This window comes from Oncorhynchus clarkii, chromosome 8 (genome assembly GCF_045791955.1).
Source record: "Oncorhynchus clarkii lewisi isolate Uvic-CL-2024 chromosome 8, UVic_Ocla_1.0, whole genome shotgun sequence".
Classification (NCBI taxonomy): domain Eukaryota; kingdom Metazoa; phylum Chordata; class Actinopteri; order Salmoniformes; family Salmonidae; genus Oncorhynchus; species Oncorhynchus clarkii.
In genome coordinates this window covers 32,623,982-32,645,951 of record NC_092154.1, presented here as the reverse complement: position 1 = coordinate 32,645,951, position 21,970 = coordinate 32,623,982, and positions in this window count along the sequence as shown.

Sequence of the window (21,970 nt, the reverse complement as noted above, 5' to 3'; positions counted from 1 at the left end):
CTGCCTCTATCAAATTGTATTTGTCACATGCATCGAATACACCGATGACATCATGTTACAACTTAATATTAAAATACTAGTAAGGTGATGACCTTCGTGGACAGGACAAGTGAATATCAACAGACACATTATGATGATCAGAGAAACTCACAGGCATAATATCACACCTTCCAACCTTACTACAGTAGTGCTCAGATACATACAACCTGTCTAACCTTGCTGCACTGACACAACCTTCATTAACTTTTAGCCATGTGTAATGCCTAACTTTTGCATTCCTTACATGCTGACTAGACTGAACATGTCGCGTGCGCGAGCGTAGCAAAATAAATTTAGAAATCCATGTTATTCAATTATTGTACCCACACTGCTCGCGCGTGCCAACGAGCGTCTGCGATACCAAGGGCTAAAATAGAAGTCATTCCTATTTCTGACGCAGATCACACTGAAAGTCCTGCCTCTCCCATCTCCTCATTGGTTTATAGAAGCAGGTAACCACGTGCCATCTCCTCATTGGTTATACCCATGTGGGTGATTGAAATACGAAATGTTTTGCTGGTTGTCGTGGTAAAAGTGTAGATGCCAATCACCATATTAATTCAAATATGAAAAAGACTGGAAGGAGGAGAGATGACGAGAAACAATTTGGTTGGCCATTTTATGTGTGGATTAATTGTCAGAGTAGAAGTCCTTGTGCATTTCAGGTAAAATAACAACTCAATGTTTATATCCCAGGACAAATTAGCTAGCAACAGCAAGCTAGCTAAATAGGACAAATTAGCTAGCAAGTGCAAGCTAACTAGCTAAATTGCCATAGATGTTTAATGCTTTGACCTGTCGCACAAAATTTATGTCATTGGTTAAGAGTTTGTTTTGATATTTTAACCTGCATGTCGTGATCGCGTTTGGTGTAGGGGGACAAAATACATTTATGCACAATAGCGTACGGTTTGGGTTCCCTGTTACTCTCCACTCACCAGAAAGCTCAAACTCAGTTAATAGACCAGACAGGCAAGTGGCTGACCGCAGAGGAGGTTCTTCAGCAGTGCGGTCAACAGTAAAATCTACTGTACAATTCCATTCCCCCCCTATTACCATACACCCCTCTTGGTCACACTGTCTTTCCTTTGTTTTATCAAATACAGCAATAGGCTCTGTACCCTCATTAGGAGCATATTCTTTTTTAAACATAACATCCACCTTGACCAATAAAACCCGTCGCTTGACAATTGCCTGGGGAAAACAAAATTGCCACCCCAGCACTGAAATTCGTACCATGACTGAGTATATGCTGCCCCTTCCACCACATACCCCAGTCAACCTCATCACTATGTGTCTCCTGTAGAAAAACTACATTAAGCCTTTTCTGTTTATTTACTTCTAATACCCAAGCCCTCTTATTCCTGTCCCTTCCCCCATTAATATTGAGAGAACCTACCCTTATTACCTCCATATAGAAAAGAGAAAGGAAAAGCAGAAGAAACCACAGAAAAGCCAAAGAGAAAAAAACACCCTATGAGGCATGATCGTCCTCTTAACCTGACCATGTTTCCCACTACATTTTGCTGCTGCGACAGCAGTAACACATTTCCTCAAGTGAAAACGCTTCTTCTCACTCAGCTGGTCTAACCCCACAGTCTTCTGTAACATCACAGCTGACCCAACAAACTTATCAACATCAAAAAAATCTGACAATTTGACAGATTTCCCCAAAATCTGATACAGGAACCCATTTACCTCCTCTAGATTGTAAATTGAGTCGTTACCAACTGCTATCTTATCAATAGAGATATCCATATCCTTCTCCTGATCCTCCGCAACTAAGGCCACAGACCCCTGACTCCCCTCTACCACATCCCTGTTAACACTCCCCACTTGCACCCCATCACTCGTACCAGGCATTTCCTCCCCTACCTGGGAGACTAGACTCACCTGAACCCCCTCCTGTACCCCATTACCCATAGTGGGCATCTCCTCCACTAACTGAGAGATTAGCTCCACATGAACCCCCTCCTAAACACCAGCACTCCTACTGGGCACCTCCTCACCAGTCTGAGGAAATGGCTCTTCAGATCCATCCTTACTTTATGCAACAATATTTTTCCGCTGCATAACATTTCCCTCTGGTACAAGTTGCAACTCTGTGCCCTCAACACGGACAACTTGTTCCTCAGCAACAGATGCTGGTGGCTGCTCTACTGCTGTCAGCTCACCTCTACCTACATCAGTGGGCCCAGGTGTTACCAGGACCACCTGTGCCCCTGCCTCTGCCTTCTCCCTTTTCGGGCAAGCATGTCGCTTATGGCCAACACCGTTGACTACCCGTACTAGCATAAGCCATATACAGTCTGTTGTCCTACTTGACTTTAAAAAATAACGCCAAAGTCTGCTCCGGTGAGTCCAAAACATAAAACACCTGTTGCCTAAACGACATAACCTGTTTCAAAGCCGGGTGTTTTAAACCCGGGTGTTTCAAACCCAACGGGACATACTTAATTGAACTTGCGAGCTTCCCAAACCGCAATAACTCGCGCTCCAATAGCTCATTGGGAATAAACGGCGGTACATTCTAAATCATGACCCTTGTTGACGGAGAAAAAAGCGGCGTAACTTGAATAAACATTCCTTTAAGAAGTACGCCATGCTCAACCATACGATCAACAAGGCACTCTTCTTTAAGAAAAAACACCACCTCTTTATTCATCCGTGATGCATAAGCGACATTCTCATATCCTACCTTCTCTCCTACAGCGACCAGAAACTCCTCCACAGTGACAGTAACTCACCTAAAGCCGTGCCGAAGTGACAGGGACGGAGTCCCCATGTGGGTCGCCATCCCCGCCAAAAGCAGGGTAATTTCGACACGAAAAACAATATACATAATTCTACCACAACAACTAAATAAAAACAATGATAACCTTAATCATGCATAGGAACTAGAAAAAAAGATAGCACCAAGAAAAGGAAACGTAAAAGAAAAACCAAGATATCTAACACTCGCACTCATTCACACAATTTTCAGTATGCACCCAACACTCCCAGCATGCAGAGAGAGAGAGAGAGAGAGAGAGAGATAGAGGGACTATTGGTGGCATTGGGGCTACGGCTGCCTCTATCAAATCAAATTGTATTTGTCACATGCACCGAATACAACAGGTGAAGACCTTGTGAAATGCTTACTTACAAGCCCTTAACCAACAACGCAGTTTTAAGAAAGAATACCTAAAAAATAAATGTAATAAAAGGTAACAAATATTTAAAGAGCAGCAGCAAAATAACAATGTGCGGGGGCACCGGTTAGTCGAGGTAATTGAGGTAATACGTACATGTAGCTAGAGTTATTAAAGTGACTATGGATAGATAAGAAACAGAGAGTACAAGCAGACTTGGCGCTCCAGTACCGCTTGCTATGCGGTAGCAGAGAGAACAGTCTATGACTAAGGTGACTGGAGTCTTTTACAATTTGTAGGGCCTTCCTCTGACACCACCTGGTATAGAGGCCCTGGATGGCAGGAAGCTTGGCCCCAGTGATGTACTGGTCCGTACGCATTACCCTCTGTAGTGTCTTGCAGTTGGAGGCCAAGCAGTTGCCATACCAGGCAGTGATGCAACCAGTCATACGTGTTCCTTTTGTCCAGGTGTTTAAGGGCAGGGTGGAGTGCAATAGAGATTGCATAATTTGTGGATCTGTTGGGGCGGTATGCAAATTGGAGTGGGTCTAGGGTTTCTGGGATAATGGTGTTGATGTGAGCCATGACCAGCCTTTCAAAGCACTTCATTGCTACAGACGTGAGTGCTACGGGTCGGTAGTCATTTAGGCAGGTTACCTTAGTGTTATTGGGCACAGGGTGGTCTGCTTGAAACATGTTGGTATTACAGACTCCGACATGGTAGAGGTTGAAAATGTCAGTGAAGACACTTGCCAGTTTGTTAGAACATGCTCAGAGTACACGTCCTGGTAATTCGTCTGGTCCTGCGGCCTTGTGAATGTTGGCCTGTTTAAAGGTCTTACTCACATCGGTTGTGGAGAGAATGATCACACAGTCGTCCACAACAGCTGATGCTCTCATGCATGTTTCAATGTTACTTGCCTCGAAGCGAGCATAGAAGTAATTTAGCTCATCTGGTAGGCTCATGTCACTGGGCAGCTTGCGGCTGTGCTTCCCTTTTGTAGTCTAACAATTTGCAAGCCCTGCCACATCCGACGAGCGTCGGAGCCGGTGTAGTATGATTCAATCTTAGTCCTGTATGGACGATTTGCCTGTTTGATGGTTCATCGGAGGGCATAGCGGGATTTCTTATAAGCTTCCGAGTTAGTCCCGCTCCTTCAAAGCGGCAGCTCTACTCTTTAGCTCAGTGCGGATGTTGTCTGTAATTCATGGCTTCTGGTTGGGGTATGTACGTACGCTCACTGTGGAGACGACGTCATTGATGCACTTATTGATGAAGCTGGTGACTGATGTGATGTACTCCTGAATACCATTGGAAGAATCCTGGAACATATTCCAGTCTGTGCTAGCAAAACAGTCCTGTAGCTTAGCATCTACTTCATCTGACCACTTTCTTATTGACCAAGTCACTGGTGCTTCCTGCTTTAGTTTGTAAGCAGGAATCAGGAGGATATAATTATGGTCAGATTTACTAAATGGAGGGCGAGGGAGACCTTTGTACGCATCTCTGTGTGTGGAGTAAAGGTGGTCTAAAGTTTTTTTCCCTCTGGTTGCACATTTAACATGCTGATAGGAATGAGGTAAAACAGATTTGAGTTTTCCTGCATTAAAGTCACCGCCTCTGCGTGAGCGTTTTCCTGTTTACTTATGGCCGAATACTGCTCATTGAGTACGATCTTAGTGCCAGCATCAGTTTGTGGTGGTATGTAGACAGCTACAAAATATACAGATGAAAACTCTCTCAGCTTAATATGAGATACTCTAACTCAGGCGATCAAAACCTTGAGACTTCTATAGATTTTGTGTACCAGCTGTTTACAAATATACATAGACCTCCACCCTTTGTCTTACCAGAGCCAGCTTTTCTATCCTGACGAAAAAGCTTAAAACCTGCCAGCTGTATGTTATTCATGTCGTCGCTCAGCCACGACTCGGTGAAACATAAGATATTACAGTTTTTAATGTTCGGTTGATAGGACATACGTGATCGTAGTTCGTCCCTTTTATTATCGATTGATTGTACGTTGGCTAAAAGGACCGATGCTAAAGGTAGATTACCCTCTCGATAACAAATCCTAACAAGGCACCAGGATCTTCGTCCACGATACCTCCGCCTCATTCTCCTACGAATAATGGGGTTAAGGGCCTTGTCGGGTGTCTGAAGGAAATCCTTCACGTCCGACTCGTTGAAGAAAAAGTATTCCTCCAGTACGGGGTGAGTAATCGCTGTTGTCACGGCCGTCGTAAGAAGAAGTGGACCACGGTGTTAAATGTTGCCAACAAAACAAGAAATAACAAAAACGACCGTGAAGCTTACAATGGCTGTAGTATCCCTAAAAAAGACAACTACCCACAGTGAAAGGAGGGAAAAAGGGCTACCTAAGTATGATTCCCAATCAGAGACAACGATAGACAGCTGTCCCTGATTGAGAACCATACCCGGCCAAAACCTAGAAATAAAAAACCTAGAAAGCAAAACATAGAATGCCCACCCCACATCACACCTTGACCTAACCAAATAGAGAAAAAAACGGCTCTCTAAGGTTAGGGCGTGACAGCTGTCCTGATATCTAGAAGCTCTTTTCGGGTCATAAGACACGGTGGCATTATGTACAAAATAACTTATAAATAACGTAAAAAAACGCAATAGCACAATTGGTTACATGATTGTAAAACGGCAGTCGACTCCCTCAGCCCCGTTGTCACAACTCTGTATTGCCACAAGTGCTGAGCGATTTGTGCTTTTTGCATTGAGCTCACAAGAAAATAAAAATTTAAATAGTTGAACTGAAGTCAGTCAATAAGCTATTTAAAAAAAACAAAATACCCTACATTTGGGTTAATCACTCAGCACACACACACACACACACACACACACACACACACACACACACACACACACACACACACACACACACACACACACACACACACACACACACACACACACACACACACCCTCTGCAGCAACCTTTGGACAGACAATCATTTATTCAGTGGATGCACTTAAGGTGAATCACATGGCCCGAGGGCAGGACAGTGCTGTATGTCAGTAAAGGTCAGCAGCCAAGCCGTACTTTGCCACTCTGCCAGACGTGTTCACGTGCAGTACCGGATCAAGTGCAGACATAATTCCCTGTGCCCCTCAGGTCTGTCGGGTGGTCAGTGTGCCAGGAACTGTGTGTGTGTGTGTATGTGACTTAGAGGACATCTGTTGGGTTTCGCATGTAAAAATATGAGTGCAGACCATTACAACCCTGCTAGCGCCTGTGGTACCTGACTACCTTTCTTTATTATTTTTCTTCATTCTTTGACTAGTTACAACAACTTAATTGAATGATTAAAGGAATCCGCAAGGTTCCCAGCCGAAACCGCTCGGTAGAGTTATTGCATACAGTATGACAACACTTTGGAAGGGTTGTTCCGTTCGGCTGATCTGGCGCACACAATTTTTCTGGAGACATGCCAAAGTTTGGAGCCGAAGTCTATGCCCCTTCGTCGGTGATTGGTCAACAGTAAAGATTCTTCAATAAAGTCTTTGTTGTCATTCAACGAGAGATTACTTGTTTTCCTGCAAATACTGCACCAAACATCTTAGTTAGATGTAAAATTGTGCCGTCAAATACAGCCAAACTGAAGCACGCTGACGCCTTTACTGCTAGCTAGCTCACAACATTAAGGGAAATCAGTATATGCAGGGGTTGAATTGGGATTTTGTTGTAAACTTCAATTTAGCCCAAATTGTCTGCATTGCCATGATCCTTTTGAGCATCAATGTGTTCTATTCCCATTGCATTCCCCTCTATTACCCTTCCATATAACCCATGTGAGAGCATCACAACAGGTCTCAATGGAGGACGGGAGTCTTAAGCCAAAACAACTTGTCCCACAATGACTGCCTTGCAGAGCTGTGTGTTTGGATTAGCCAGCCAGACAGGGGAATGGAGTGCTGGCAGATGTCATTAGCATCATCTACTGTTTCCACAGCGCTAATTGGTCTGGGGCCCATTGTTATGGTCCTGGAGTGAAACTGTGAGTGTCTTAACTAATAACACCCTTTCAAATGTGACAGAGGTTGTATTTTATCACGGATGTGTGAGCAAAAACTGAATAAATTTAAGAAGACCACACCTAGGTGATAATGTAAAAATGTGAAGGGAGCATTCTATTTCATGCATAGTCTATATTTTATGTTTTGAGACAAGGCATATTGTATCCTATGGTATGGCAGTCAGTTCGTATTTGCAACAGTATTGGTATGCTAAAGTTTAGGGACACAGCTGCAAGAGGGCGTTCCGGGTCTATTACCAGAGTGCATTCCAGGCCTATGAACAAGAGTCAATTTCAGTCCTGTGTACAAGAGTGCATTTCAGGACCCCGGAGAGCAACACAAAGGGCACATTTAGTTCACTGTCTAAATATAGAGTAGATACAAGATAAACTGCAAAAACCTTTCAGTGAGCAGCAAAGTCGTTAAGGGCATTTCCATCTAAAAGGACAATGAGTACCAATGTGACGTTCATAGGAGCATGTCAAATTGGGTGTGAAATGAAAGCTAAGAGTCTACATTTTTGAGAAATGAAGGCATATATACATTTTTCAACAATTTTTTATCCAACAATGTAGGAATACGCAAAGCCTTTGATTTCTGGTCAAACAGATGGAACAGGGGTCATCGAAACATCTACCAGAAAAAGTCTTAAAAGGTATTATAAATACATCAAAATAATGTTGAAGTAAAGACCCCTCCCAAGTAATATGAACACATCTTTAGTTTTGGGGAAATTATTTCCCTTTAAGTTTAAGAAACATTGCATTTCATGCCCTGTGCCTTGCAAAACGCACATATTTTTAAGATATTTTCTAATTTCTCTCATGAAGAGGAAGGATAATGAAAGTACACAGAAGTGATAAGTAAAGGTAGACCTACCAATTAGTTATAGTGTTTTTACCGAGATTAAGTTTGTTAATGAATTAATAATAAGTCATTCAAACTCGTAATTATTTTTTACCAAATCGGAATTGTTGCAATTTAATTGGCTACAATAGGAAATCACCGTAGTCACAAACCACAGTTAGGTCACCTGCTACTATCCTCCCTTCCACCGGCATACTGTTATGTTCTGCTCAAAACTGTTTTGCTTCTCTTTCTGTCACCTGGTGGTCAAAGCAAGCACTCTCCCTTCCTCTCTTTCTCTTTGCCAATCTCTTTCTCTCCCATCTCTCTCCAGTTAATGACACCTCTCCCGGCTCTTACTGACACCTATCATTACACCTTACACCTACCTGCTTTCCATTCACTGTCACAAGCATCCTCACCCACTGAGTACTGACCAACACCAGACATCCTTGGACGTTGAAAAGTAGCTTAAATTTGGTCAGTCCGCCCTGGCAGGATCAAATCTGAACCAATCATAGACGTCAATGTTTCACAATTTTGGACAGTAAAATACTGTACAGTTGAGTTCAGTAAAGTACAGTAGAGCGCACTAGATGTACTGTATTGTACTGTTCTTTATTGTACTGTACTGAACATATGTGACTCGTTTCAAGAAGCTAGGCGTATGTCGCATTTCACTACTTCAAAGGGGAGGCATTTTAACGTCACTTAAAAAAAATCTAAATGAGTTTTTGGGCATGAATGCCTTCTCGAACATGTGCATGTGCCTTAATAAAAAACGTGTAATACATCTGTAAATATTAATACAATTGTTAAATTACAAGAATAGTTGGTTTAGCCATGGAAAAAGGCAGGAACTTTCCCACTAGCTTGGTTGGTTTGGTTGAGATAATGGATGGACTGGACATGACGGGAGATGAGTTTGGACTGGTCTGCCATGTAGCATGTTTCTATCTATAACGTGAGCTGCTCAGTATGTGTTGATTATCCTTTCTACCGCTGCTTTTTTGAAAGATAAAACATTAGCCTTCGTAAACTACAAACGTTTTGCTACTTTTCTCAACAACAATGATGCCATGAATTGAGAAGGCGCTATTGACAGATCAGTTGGAAAAAGTTGTGATGGACTACTTTCTACACACGCCACGGTCAGTGTGAACCAGAACATTGGTCAAACAAGATGTAGCTACAAACAAAATAGATTTAAATGGTTCCAGTCTGCCGTAAAGCATTCATCCAAGAGTCTAGCTATATTTTCAGATATTATATGTTTCTAATTTTGTCAGAAAGTCATTTTCATTGCAAATAAAAGTGTACTGTTTGCTAGCAAGCGAACGTTAGCTTGATGGCTCGATAGCTAATGTTGTGTATGATCTGTGTAGTAATATTATTCAAATCCGAAATACATTTGCATTGCTAGTTATAGCCTAATGTTAGCTGGCTAGCTAACATTGAACCTAGTTTGTTAGCTTTACCTACCTGCAGATTCATACTACAGGTATGACAATCAGTTTGTATTGGAACTAGTATGAGTTGGGATTATGCCAGTTCATTGTTTAGCTAGCTAGCTATCTAACTGCATGTCTAAATAAAAAGTCTAATCTTCGCCAGATGATTACATGACCCATCAAGTTAACCAGGTGTGTCTGTGGGTGATTATGGCCATCTATTGTATTTCATGAACAAGTGTACATCCACTTAGCTAGATGTGGCTGAGGGGTGGTTATAGCATTTCTTTCACATGACCCATCGCTGTGGCACTCCACCAACGTTCTGTCAAAAAGAAAGGTCTAACATAAATCATGTTGCAGAAATAGGGTATGGCAGAAAGAGTATGTGTCCTTTTCTGTAGCCTACAGGCTGGAGATAAAATGTATGACAATGTAATAAGACGGACACATTTTTACATCATACAGGTTTCTCCGATCCAATAGCCTAACCTAAATGGCCCCCAATCAAATAAGATATGTGCTGTTGACAAACAACACATCCTAAAAACAGTACAGGTCGAAGTAAAATGGACAACATGTAATGGACAATCACAAGTGTTGTCCAGGAGTTTCACCCCATTGTCATGATCAGTGGTTTCAAATTGTATCGATCAATTTTTGACAAGCTGATCAGAACAAAAGACCAAGTGTATGGATAAGCATCATCTAATAATTATAAAATATTTATAAAATATATTTATCTGGACATTATTTTGCTACTATGCAAATATGCAAGTAGCCATTTCACTGTACTGTTTACACCTTCTGTATGACAAATACATTTTCAATTTTATTTGATATAGTGTGTGTTTACTAGAGATGGTAATGTGAAGAACAACATGACCTGCACCAAAATCAGATTAGGATATAGGCCAAGGACTGGAAAAAAAAAAAAGTTTTTCCTTATTGTAGGGTACTACTTTTATCCCTTTTAGTCTTGAAATCTTTGGTTGTTTACTACTTTACTCACTCTGTGTTGCACATGACCTCACATGTGAATCCATAAAGAGATGGGTGGAGCTAAGTCTTAAGAGTGTGTGAACGATGCTGAATGGGTATAGACAAAAAAGAGCTCTCCAGTAGGTGTATGAAAACATACAAGGACAATTTTCTAAAAAGTGGGGTCACAAGTTTATCAACTTTCAAAGCAGAATTCCTTTCCCATTGTCCCTCCACTGCAGTGTATGATATACCATTGTCTAGCTCTTAGTCTCTACTTTATTTAATGTAAGAAATGTGCTACATCGGGCCGAATCCATAGGACGGAATCCAGGTGATGGGTCACATATATGCCGAATCCATAGGACCGAATCCAGGTGATGGGTCACATATATACTTTATTGTACTCTACTGTGATGTCCAAACTTGTGAAACATAGATGTCAATGATGGTTTCAGATTTGATCTGGTCCAAGCCAACCAAATGTGCTCCTGTTTGTGGGCAGAGCTCATTACGATAATAGCCAGGTTGTAGAATAATACCAAAATATATGCAAATGAAGAATATTGCAAATTTCTATTCAGGATACATCACCATGAAGAGAATTATATTCATATCCACGGCCAGCCAGCTCATTAGGCAGGATTAGGCGGCCGCCAATGGTGGCAGATTAACGAGGGCGGCATTTTCTGATCTAAACTGACCAAGACGCACCTCCAACAACAAGACATAAAATCCCTGTTATTGGAGAGATGCATCGCTTCGGCACTTCTGTAATAAAAATTATCTAACACAAATCATGTAGCAGAAATAGGATATGGCAGAAAGAGTATGTGTCCTTTTCTGTAGCCTACAGGCTGGAGAGAAAATGTACGACAATGTAATAAGATGGACACCTTTTACGTCATACAGGTTTCTTCGATCAAATAGTCTAACTAATCACAACTGTTGCAGAGGAGTTTCACCCCATTGTCATGATCAGTGGTTTTAAGTTTGTATCCATACATTTTTGAACAAGCTGATCATAGCAAAAGAGAAAATACTTCTGCATTTCCCGCTGCGTATGCGCATACTTACTCCTGATAATGTTGGGTAGCTGATATTCAAAGCTAGCCAAATTGATTAGTCACAGGAATCAGGACTAATAAAGCCAATGCAGCGGCCTGTATTACAAATGGTGGGCCTACCACATGGATGGGCATTCATAAAATTCCATTGTGGGCCGACATGGCAGGCTACACCTCAGTAAGCACGAGCCAACGTATTTTTTTTTTGTATTTTACAAACGGTGGTCTTACCAAATAGATGGGCATTAAAACAATTTAATTTCAGGCAACACTGTATGCACCTGAGTAAACATGGACTGACGCTGATGCCTTTTGAGCATCTTTTTTTGGTGCGGTCCAGTTTTTTGTGAAAAACAAACGTTTCCAAGAGATTGCTGTGCGTTGGTCATTTGAAGTAAACAGTTTGTGAGCACACCCCATCTACCTAGCAGGGCGGTATCTGCATTCGCTATGAATGCTGGACTTTGTGGTTCACTATGAACAGACGAATACACAGGATGTTGAAACTTCCCGATTCTACCAGTGAAAATGTGCTCCTCCGAGCTTGTGGTTTGGCTAATCTTGATGTTTATGACAAAAATATAATGCTGTTCATATTTTAATGACTATATGCCGTGGCAGAACCAGGGTGAAATTCCCCTTCAACCTGTCATATCATAGCTGACTCACCATTTTTTTTTGCAGACATCTTTGAATCCTAATTAGGAGCAGATATTTTAGAGTTTTTCGATAATGTGGTTTCATAAAAAACTGAGGGAGATATTACTGTAATGCTGTAACCAAAATTGTTCAAGGTAGTCCTTGTGCATGGATAGGAAGGTTTGTTAAATTTTGAAATCAATGGTTTTTGTTTGGCATACATCATAAATCTGAGTCAAAGTGTAATTCCGTTATTGTGGAATTGCCCTTATACAAATCTTCCTGACCTAAAATATGAGGTCTCAACCTCACTCAAGACATTCAAGAATTAATCCCTTACTTATTCTGTCCGTGCTGTTTGTGTTCTCTGTTGACAGCAGACTTTATATCCTCCTGTCAGAACTGCCTGAACCACAAACAGACTTCACCAAGCATCTTTTCTCTTATCCACTGACAAGACAACAACAACAAAAACTTTTTGATGTGAAAAAAACCCAACAAATAAAATCCTGTGGTCTTCTGAAGTGGAAATGGGTGTTGGAAGACGCTCATTGGTTGACAAACAATTATGTGGATTAGGACGTTTTTCTTAGGCTCTAACTGCCAAGGAGGCATAAACATCACAATGGAATAATTACCCAAAAATAATCTTTCCACTGCAAAAGGACAAAAAAAATCTCTGAGTAGTTTGAAATTGAGGAAAAATTGAGGAAAAAAGGGACAGTTTCCCTGAGGGGTCTCTGCAGAGGAGTCTTTATATCAGCTCTCCATGGGTTGTATTATTTGTCACGTAGTGTTCCTGTTGGCTACAGAGCCAACATATAACCTGATTTAAGATGGCTGCAGCAGCTACTTTGTTCCAGAGCTGTGTCTGTGATAGTAAACTGTATAGCAAAAGCATCCTCATTCTTCAAAGCAAACTAGATATTGCCATATCATGTGGCGCAAGTGCAGTAATACAAGACAAATAATTATTTTAAAGGAAGTCACTTCATCACATCCTACCGTCCCATTAGGCTCGGGAAACTGTTTGAGCTCCGGAATCGTGGCAGCACAGCAATTGAGCTTTGCCCCCCCGCCTGCCACACGACAAACTTATAGTATGTTGATGGAACAAACAGCCCTGGTTGTCGTTTCCTATTGAAACAAGTGTCTTTCCCTTCAATCAAAATGATAGGGGTAATATGCCTACAATAACACTGTAGGGATAACATACACTTCCCAAATCCTGTCCGGTGCATTGAGGTGGGTGGATGGAGATGGGGACAAGTGGGATGGGAACAGGGGGATTAGCACTGCTAATTATCCTTCTCCCTGTCAGTCAGCCTAGGAAAGCCAGAGCCAGGCAGTGATATATACTGAGGCGCATTAGGATTCACAGTCACGGCCCGGCCCCCCTGAGTTTCCTGCCTGCCCACACTGCCTGATTATCTGCAGCATTCTGTGTACAGGGACAGACAGGGGCTCAGCAACAGAACACTCTCTATTTAACAGTGAGACTGACTGAAATGTACTCTTGCACTACTCAAAGACTGGTGTACTGCTGGTGGCCTGGCTGTCAGTGACTTGCTGTTACACAGTGTACTGTTGTTGGCAGTCTTTTTGTGTGCTGTAGGTACACATTTTGAATGTACAGTATATATATACTAGGGTTTGTAGTTAAAAGGTTGATGTAGCCGCAGTTTATGTAGTCAGATGTTGGCTAAGAGGAGATTGGACACTCAACTGCAGCTTCTACATTATCGTGTTGTCGCTATAGAGTATCAAACTCATTCCGTGGAGGGCGTAGTGTCTTCTGGTTTTTAGTTTCTCCTTTCAATTAAGACCTAGACAACCAGGTGAGGTGAGTTCCGTACTAATCAGTCACCTTAATTCATCAATCAAGTACAAGTGAGGAGCGAAAACCAGCAGGCACTCGGCCTTCCATGGAATGAGTTTGGCACGTGCTCTACGCTAATATTAATCGTGTGGAGAATTACTCATTAATACATGGTGGAAATATTATAAGACAACAGATATACACATGCAGCCCTGACTGAGGCAAGGCAGTTACTGTATGTGTAAAAATGTGTTTAAAGTGCACTTTGTATGCGTACTACTGCCCAGCATAAGCCATATGGCAGCAGTTATTTTATCCTGGGAGACTCACTGGATACCAGACTGAACGTTGCAAAATCGTTGTCCTGCGCAAACAACCACGGTATAACACCTTGTTTTTTTGGTGATTAGTCGGGTCTCAAGTTACCCACAGTGACAAAATAAAGGACGTTTTTCAAGCAATGGATCATTGATTTTAATCTTAACAAAATAGCTTTTTAATGACTTTAAAAAGGATCCCCATTGGTTCCCGCTGATAGGGTAGACAACTGAAAAACTACGAACAGCAAAGAATGATAACGGAACATGTCTTTTTTTGCTAGCCAATGTTTCTGAGCTTTGTTTCATTCAACGCCTACCAGTGTCTGAATGTACGCCCACCACGTCCTCTAATCGATGCACGCTGCAGATGGATTCCTAACGGGGAAACTAATGATGATTACCTAATGAGTTGTACCTGGCACTTCCATTATGACTTTCCAGTTCAACACACTGAACCAATACAGTGAGGCGGCTGCCAGCGAGGACGAAACATATGGGCATACATATGAAAGCAAACTTCGAAGGCAATAAGCGTGAAAGCAAAGCTGTGTGAAAGGAAAAGGAATATTGGGGAAACAACATGTGAATTCCCTACAAGTCTGCCCTTCATTTGACACAAACAACACCTTTTCCGAGCTGTGGCTGAACGCAAATGCTACAGGGAAAAGGGGGAGGTGTCGGCCTTATCACAAGAACACACACTTGTCTATTGTCATGTTCCATAGAGGTGAAATACATATTTCCCCATCTTGTGGAAGTATGAATCTCACATGACAGTATGCTCTGGCTTGTTTTGATACAGTTTTTTCTCTGGCGTGCCCCTGTGGAAAAAAGCGAGTGAAGAAATGGTACTATCGAGGCCTAACCGGACCCCTTTATCAAAGCACCTGTGCCTCAGACGGAACACAGCATGTAAATCAGAAACTGGGGCCTAGGCTGTTTAAGAAATGACGGGGATACTAATGCAGCAGTTAGGGCAGCAGGTAGCCTAGCGCTTAGAGTTTTGTTAACGGTAACCAAAAGGTCATTGGTTGGAATACCCAAGCTTAAATGGTGAAAAATGCAGCAAGGCACATAACCCTAATTTGTTCCAGGGGTGCCGTACTACTATGGGGTATGTGACAACACATTTGTATTGTTTTTTTTCCTGTAGCATTCTGGGCTCACACGTTTTAATGCACCCCATGAGAGTGTTGCGTTTGTACCAGTGAGTTTTGCCTACTTTCTCCATTACACATGCAGCAGTGGAGATGAATGGGGTGTCAAATGAGGGCTATCTGACAGAGATAGCTGACAGAACAGTACCACCAAGGTAGGCTGGAGGAGCTAGTCTGCTCACTTCTGCATAGCCCCAGGAAATGAGAAGAGAACTGCTGCATTTGTCTGGAATGAGGCATGAATCACTTTCTACCTCTGGTGTGGAATTAACAAGACAGGGATGTCGGAACGGAGAAACGAAAGAGCTAAGAGACAAAATCCCTATGGTAAAGAGCTGTCTGCAGAGTCTCTCTGAAGTCCATCCCAAAAAATGCTATTGATCTTATGATATCATCTACACTGGGTAAAAATGTATGCTTTGACTTTTCCCCACTCCCGTCAATGTGAGTTATGGGTATTGACTCAAGGTACTCTGCCATGACGGGAGCTGTGTGAAATCTTCAGGGAGGAGAGGGAGCGCTCGGAGAGTCCTCCCAATTAGTCCCCTAATTAAACTGATTCAGACATCAAGAGCTGAGTCAGACCTGAAACATATGACTGCGCAGTGTGTGGCCCAGAGCTGACGTTCTTAAAACCCCCCTCAAGATTAAACCTAATGAGCCAAAAAATAAAAATGTCACTCACTGTCCAGTCACTGAGTTCTCCAGCCTTATGTAAGAACTAGCACTCACAAGCCCAGCTAATGCTCGAGCTGTGATACTGTTAGACATGTTCAAGCGGATAGTGCCGAGTCGTGGAGACGAATATACATGTCTATTGGAGGGAAAAGAGACAGGGCAGCCCAGGAAAGAGCACAAACCTGAATTCCCTTTGATCTTTTTTCCCGTTGCTTCAGCAGGCTGGTAAAACCTTTATCAAAGATTTATTTGATGTCTTTAATCTCTCTGCCTTACCCTTTGTGAGCGGTAAAAGTTCCATGGCGTTCAGGGCGGCTGGCCTGGCACTGAGCCGCTGTATGTCATTGTTTAGGCCCCTCAATGGTGTCTGCTGATCTCTCCTTAAAGAGCCTGCGTTTTAAAAACCAGCCCATCTCCCTGGGAACAAGGACTCATGAAGTCTGACTTTCTATCACCTTTGGGAACAAATCCATTAGTGAAGTCCTTATATGTAAAAAAGGACTTTCTCTAAGAAAAGCTTGCTACCACGATTAACTTAATTTGCAGTATCGGTCTTAAAGAGCGACTACACTTTGATTGATTTGGCCTCGTTTTTCATCAATGCTCATTAAGAAATGCTAGCAGCCATGACTGAAGGCAAACAAGAGTTGTCTTGGGAGTGTGGTTTGATGTGGGTGTTTCTTGAATCTGTATTTGCCTTTCAAATCACAACATTCCAATGGCAGTAGTGAGTACAACGAAGTAAGCTAAGCTAGCTTTGCTAAGGAAAAAACAACATTTTGACAACTTCTCCCCTCCTGACTGTCTCACCTCAATTCAGTTCTATGTGTAGGCTAAAGCCTGGGCTGACCTTATGTGTGGCCAAGCTGACAACAGCTATCTAGTATAGTTTGGTGACAGCTACTGCTGGCTATCCTATTGTATGTAATTGATACTAAATCAGTTATGGCAAGACAGGAAGTCGGTCTCTGGAATGTGTTTCATAAGTCACTCGCTCTACAACACCTTGCTACGAAAGTAGCTTGCAACTTAGATTCAATGTTTTATTACGTTATGTAAATGTGTGTTACTGTGGAAACGGTATCAACTGTGAATAATACACAGCATTATATATAGATATATATACACATACTGTATATATTTATATTACGGACATTGCTTGTTCTGATATTTCTTAATTTATGTTTTTAACTTTTTGGTTTACAGTGCATTCAGAAAGTATTCAGACCCCTTGACTTTTTCCACATTTTGTTACGTTGCAGCCTTATTCTAAAATACATTTAATTCATTGCTTTCCTCATTAATCTACACACAATACCTCCTTAATGGCAATGTGCAAACAGGTATTTCAATTTTTTTGCTAATTTATAAAAATAAAAAACAAAGCGTAATTCAGTTGTTGCTAGCAGCACAGTTACAGTCACCAGTGCTCTGGATAACATGAAAAAAGCCTAACCAGCTCTGCTTGGGCGAGTAAAATGGTCAGAGTGGGGTGTTCTCTCATTATGTGTCTGGAATGTTAGCCAGTTAGCTTGGGTGCTTGACTGTAGTTGTGAGGTCAGAGCTTTCGGAACAACCCTATTTATTGGCCAGAGCGTCCAGTTTGCGCTCTGAACACGAAACCACAGAGAGATAGGGCAAGTAATGTTCAGTGAGCTGTTCTCACTCTCTTAGATGTCAGGAAGTAGCTGGCAAGTTAGTACAGAACGGTTGAATGAACCGTTAAAGAGATAGGTGGGGCTAAGGCTTAAGAGGGTGTGAACAATGCTGAATGGGTGTAGATAAAGAAGAACTCTACAATAGTAGTACCAAAACATTGAAAAACATTTTTCTCAAAAGTGAGTTTACAAGTTGATCAACTTTCAAAGCAGAATTACTTTCCCATTGTTTCCTCAAATGCAGTGAATTGTCTACCATTTTGTACCTCTGAGTCTCTACTTTTATCCAATGAAAAAAAACAGAAATTCAAATGTTGCTACATAAGACTGAATCCAGGTGGTGAGTCACATTAAGGTGCTTCAGCAAAGTACTGAGTAAAGGTTCTGAATGTGATATTTCAATGTGATATTTCAGTTTTTTAATTGTAAAACATTTGCAAAAAAATCTAAAAAACAGTTTTTGCTTTGTCATTATGGAGGATTGTGTACAGATTGATGAGGGAAGAAAACAATTTGATCAATTTTAGAATAAGGCTGTAACGTAACAAAATGTGGAAAAGGTCAAGAGATCTGAATACTTTCCGAATGCACTGTATGTGTGTATTGCTAGGTATTACTGCACTGTTGGAGCTAGAGACACTAGCATTTTGCTGCAGCAGCGGTCATGAGTCACCTTAGCTGTCCTACAACAGGCAGTGGCTCGGGTGGTTGACAATGGCCTTCCTGTGACATCGGGTGGTGTAGGTGTCCTGGAGGGCAGGTAGTTTGCCCCCGGTGATGCGTTGTGCAGACCTCACTACCCTCTCTACCAGGCGGTGATACATAATCTGGCTCCAGATGGGTTAGGGCAGTGTGCAGTGTGGTTGAGATTGCATCGTCTGTGGACCTATTTGGGCGGTAAGCAAATTGGAGTGGGTCTAGGGTGTCAGGTAGGGTGGAGGTGATATGGTCCTTGACTAGTCTCTCAAAGCACTTCATGATGACGGATGTGAGTGCTACGGGGCGGTAGTCATTTAGCTCAGTTACCTTAGCTTTCTTGGGAACAGGAACAATGGTGGCCCTCTTGAAGCATGTGGGAACAGCAGACTGGTATAGGGATTGATTGAATATGTCCGTAAACACACCGGCCAGCTGGTCTGCGCATGCTCTGAGGGCGCGGCTGTCTTGCCTGCAGCCTCTCCTTATGTCTTACTCACCTCGGCTGCACTGTTAGGCCGTGATCGTTCACAGCGGGAGATAAATCCGTGATTGACACCCTAACTAATATCCCTACAGGTGTTGGCTGCTTGTGGACATTGCACAAACATTGCCCAGCTTGACTGAAGATACATCAACAACAAATCGATGGATGTGTTCATGTTAGAAAGACAAAACATTATCTGCTATAAAAATATCATATTGGTGTGCTTATAAAAACAGTATGCCTACACTCTACCTAACAAATCAAAACAGTATGCCTACACTCTACCTAACAAATCAAAACAGTATGCCTACACTCTACCTAACAAATCAAAACAGTATGCCTACACTCTACCTAACAAATCAAAACAGTATGCCTACACTCTACCTAACAAATCAAAACAGTATGTCTACACTCTACCTAACAAATAAAAACAGTATGCCTACACTCTACCTAACATATCAAAATAAGTTGTGTGTAGACTACAACTTCAGTTGTCTAACCAGAACAATAATGGCATTTCTATTTCTATGGTCTATTTGCCCAAATCTAAGGATTTGTCTGTTTACACACTGACATGCACAGCTCTCTGGGTGACGTTCTGTCTTCAAGTCATGTATTACAGATTATGGACATGTGCAGTCAGATGGCAGGAGGGGTGGAGTGCATGACACTCCATCCTGGATATGACAGAGTTTACCTCATGGGTCCAGCTGGCAGAGTTCAATAACTACATGCAGATGTGTGACGCAGGAGGATGGCACTCTTCTCATACTGAGTAACATACTAAATGTATGTAGTTATTCTAAACACATTGTTTAAATAACTTTCAAGTGTAACAGATCCATGTAGAATGAACTATCATCACATAATACATTAGAAGCAGTGTTCTGCTAATATAACAATGTGCAAATATTATACTTGTCTTTCATCTTTTGTCATTCACAGTCATACAGATATTTGTGACCGACCACCTCGATTCGGTGTTATATAGAAACATTTGAAATCGTGTTTTTTTACATTGGATAAAAGTAGAGACTCAAAGCTACAACATGGTATATTATACACTGTAGTTGAAGAACAATGGGAAAGTAATTTTGCTTTGAAAGTTGATAAACTTGTAACCCCACCTGAGAGAAAATGGCCATTGAATGTTTTGGTACACCTACTGAAGAGCTCTTCTTTGTATACACCTATTCAGCATCATTCACACCCTCTTAAGCCTTAACCACACTCATCTCTTTACGGATTCACATGTGAGGCCATGTGCTAAACTACTAAGGTAGTGTAGTAAACAACAAAAGATGTCAAGACTAAAAGTGGTGAAAGTAGCAGAGTGCAATAAGGGAAAACTCCAGGTAAAAAATACTTTATCTAGTCCTTGGCCTATATCTTAATCTTACTTTGTTGATCATGTTGTTCTTCACATTGGCGTCTCTGGTAAACACACACTATAGAAAATAAAATACACAGATTGTCATAGCTAGCCACCATGCATGAAATGTTGTAGTATGAATCTGCAGGTAGTAAAGCTAACTAAGTAGGTTCAATGTTAGCTAGCTAGCTAAACTATAATTGCTATAACTAGCAATGCAAATGGTTTTCTGAGATACAAATAACATTTCTACACAGATCACACATAATGTTAGCTAGCTAGCTAACAGTACTGTACACATTAACTTGCAATGAAAATTACTTCCTGACAAAATGTGAAATGTATAATATCTGAAAATGTAGCTAGACTCTTACTCGTATACATGGATGAATGCTTCACAGCAGACTGGAACCTCATTCACTAGACAACCTTTTTGTTTCCATTTGTTTGTAGCTACTGACAGTGTGCAGAAAGTAGTTCATCACAACTTTTTCCCATGGATCTTTGTCGATAGCACCAGCTAAATTCAGGGCAGCAATATTGTTGAGAGCAGTTGCAACACTTTTGCAGTTCTCCGTGGCTAACATCAAATTTTTCAAAAAAAGGGCCAGTAGCAAGTTTCATCTACACATACTGAGCAACTCATGTTATAAACAGAAGCTTGCTACGTGGCAGACAAATCCAAACTGATCTCTCGGCATGTCCAGCGAATCCATTATCTCAGCCAATGATGTCTAACGGGAAGGTTCCTGACTTTTTCCGTGGCTAAACCAACTAGGCTCATAATTTAACAATTTTATTTGTATTTACAGATGGCGTACACGTTTTTTATAAAGTCACATGAAAGTTCACATGCTCCAGAAGGCATGTCTGCCAAAAAATGGTGGTGCTATCTTGTCCGTATATTCAGTTTATTGTCCTTCTGTACATTCTATTTATTGTGTGAGCACTATTTCACTGTCAAATACTTGTACTTGCAAATGTATTTGCAGTAGCGGTGTATGGATAAAATTATTTGTTAGTTGAAAAAAAAGCTATATTTCAACCTATGTTTTGTGGTAATTGGGTTGTTTGTTATATAACCTGTTAGTTCATATGCCTTGCGACCGTGTTATATAGGCCTACGGGCGAGACAATAAGAAGACACAGTGGCATTATAAATTCAACCACACTTTTGTTTCATCACAAAACCGGAGAGCATCCTCTGTCTGGTGAAGTCTCCAAAGCATATTGCATGTAACAAACAGTAACATGACCTACAGCATGAACAAGCAAGTTCATGATTCCAAAATTAACCCTATTTTGTAAAATACCAAGTCCAAATTATGGTAGGAACAGCTCAAATAAGCAAAGAGATACAACAGTCCATCATTACTTTAAGACATGAAGGTCAGTCAATCCGGAAAATGTCAACAACTTTGACAGTTTCTTCAAGCGCAGTTGCAAAATACATCAAGTGCTATGATGAAACTGGCTCCTATGCGGACCGAACAGAAAAGGAGGACCCAGAGAACTTTCAAAGTTCTTGACATTTTCCGGATTGACTGACCTTCATGTCTTAAAGTAATGATGGACTGT